Genomic DNA, 2740 nt, shown 5'->3' on the forward strand with positions numbered 1-2740 from the left:
CCTGGGATTGAACTTCACCATGGCATTGCCTGGAGGCTTCACTGGAGGAGGGGGCAGAATACGCTGCTGAGAGGTGCACTTCTTGGAGTAGTGACCCTTCTGCCCACACTTGTGACAAGTGACATCTGACAGCGAACGGAATTGCACTTGAGGATTCCCTTGCTTGTGCTGCTGAAACCTCTACTGTAAAGTTGGGTTGGGTGGGTGGGAAGAACCACGACCTTCTGACTGCTTGAACTGCTGAATCTGCCGAGGAGGAGGAGACACCTAATATTTCTGCTGCTTCTAGACCACCTGAGTTCAGGGCGAGGAACTGGAGTCTCTGAAACGCTTCCTCGAATTCTCCACTTTGAGCAAAGCTGCTTCAGCCTTGAGAGCCAAGTTATAGAACTTAGCAAACTCATCGCGATCGTGCAAGGGAAGGGCCAACTGCAACTCTTCCTTCAAACTACCTCTGAACTGATAAATCTTGCTCTTCTGATCTGGAATGTCCTGCAAAGCATATGGAGCTAGATCGTGGAACTCGACGTTGTACTTGTACATAGAAGATCCTCCTTGCTTCAAGCGTCTTAACTTCTCACGCATCTCTTCCACAAAGCGAGACGAGATATAGTGAGACCTGAAATCTTTGCAGAAATCGTCCCAGTTGATCATTCTGCCTCCCATGGAGTCCTTCAACTACTGCCACCAAACTGCTGCCTGCCCCTTGAGCTAAAATGTTGCAAACTTGACGAAGTCCTCTGGTCGGACATTGCTGCACTCAAAGTGTTTGTTCATGTCACGAATCCAGTCCTCAGCATCGAATGGCTGGTCACAAGACGTGAAGGACCTCGGCTGGTTCGCCAGAAATTGATTCAGAGATGCAAACTGATGACCACCATGGTTGAAATTGCCCTACTTCTGATTGTTCCTCTCTTGCAAGAGCTGAAGTAACATCTGGGTGTTAGCATTTGTTGCAGCCATCACCGCTTGCCATACCTCTAGAGGAGGCTACAGAGGAGGAGGAGGCGGAGGAGGCGGTGGCGGAGCATCAACACCCTCTCGACCCGGATTCTGGCGAGTTGGTGGAGCCATCTTGAAGACGGACAACACGTTAGACCAGAGATTAACATTCAAGGTAAAGCTGAATCAATAGGCAGAAATATCTGAACAAGAATACTTAGCAATTGCATTCGAACAATAATTAGTAAGAATGCTTCCGCAAAGTGTCTGCCGACAACATCTGATTATAGGCCACTCACAAACCAAGTATGAGCTAGGATTGCTCGGAACAAACGTATGACAGAGATTCCATCCGATATCTTCGTGGATATGATCGCACGGGCTCGAGCTTACAGTAGCCATCATGTGCAAGGCAGTGCACACGACATACGAAGCGTCCCCGAGTCGTAGCAAGCTACAAGGACTCATAAGACACAACGAGAACCATTGTAAGACGACCGTGAACAAATAGACCCACTGAATGTTGAATCCCAACCTCACATCATGCATCTGTAGGAAGATTGTCCTATAAGTCACTACCTGATATCCCACCTATGAACTCCCGAAATTTCTGGTCATGCAATCTGGTCCATGGATACAAGGAGTAATATATCACTCAACTCCTATACTACCTCGTACAGTGTATTACATCCGTCAACACATAAGCAGAATCTCGGAACTTCATCTATCACAGACCCTCGTAATTAGAACGATACTAAGTGAGGCGATACATCCGGAACTCTCTGCACCAGTACTCGGAAGCCGGACTCCTCTCGTCACTACTAGTATTGAAGCAATTACGAACATCCTCCGTCTTGAGATACTATGAAATCTGAATGATAGCGATGTGCTCAAGAATCCCCTGGAGCTTAACTCCCCGGAAGAAACCAAGTCAGACAGGAGACACCAAGACAGAACTCCGTCACATCGATATCATATAGATTCCAAAAATATCCGCGTGGTCCTAAAAAAATTTGAGCGAGAAGAGGGGTAGAATTAAAATTTCCTAAGTCGTGAACCTCACCAGAGCATAGTAGAGGAGAAAAAAGAAAGCTACTCTCCGATATAACTAAGACTCAAATAGTTTTTGCCAGACTCGACTCGGCCAAGTTCGATCACACAAAGGCTCCTATGGTCGTAAGGCTCTGATTACCAACTAAGATGCTGCCCTTTCCTTATTTGGGGGCGATGCCTCAAAAGGGAAAGGGGCACATCTACACGTTTCGCAAGTGAGATAATCATAACATTACATAGTTGAAAGAGTGACAAGTAGGGCATACACTTGCCATCCGATAAGAACATAGTCACATAGTCATACAAACACACTTATTCAGAACATGGTATGGTCCAGCTATAGACAAGATGAAAACAGATAAAGCTATGATATCCCGCATGCTGGCCCCACAATCACGACCACGGCCTCTAGTCCTCCGGATAAGTCACGTACAACCTGCCGCTGCCCTCATCGAACTCCCACTTCAACTGGTTGTCATCGGGATCTCCTCCATCAGGCGCACCTGTACCTGTGGGTGTTTGTACTAAACCGTGAGCCACGAGGACTCAGCAATCGAATGACCTTGGTATTGAATCTAGCCGAGTTAATGGGTGAGGAAGATTAAGTGTGTGAGTTTGCAGCAACGTAAGCATATATGGTGGCTATCTTACGATGTTCACAGTTAACATCAGGTGGTCTACGTAAGACGGTCGAAGAATAGTTTGATCACTAAGTGATCCTGAACACCTACTTACGTCAATCATA

At 46.7% G+C, this 2740-nt stretch overlaps 1 pseudogene; it reads right to left on the reverse strand.

Moving 5' to 3' along the window:
* Positions 1–233: 233 nt before the first annotated feature.
* Positions 234–777, reverse strand: LOC123409751 (annotated as a pseudogene).
* Positions 778–2740: the final 1963 nt, after the last annotated feature.

The sequence above is a fragment of the Hordeum vulgare genome, chromosome 1H (genome assembly GCF_904849725.1).
Source record: "Hordeum vulgare subsp. vulgare chromosome 1H, MorexV3_pseudomolecules_assembly, whole genome shotgun sequence".
Taxonomy (NCBI): domain Eukaryota; kingdom Viridiplantae; phylum Streptophyta; class Magnoliopsida; order Poales; family Poaceae; genus Hordeum; species Hordeum vulgare.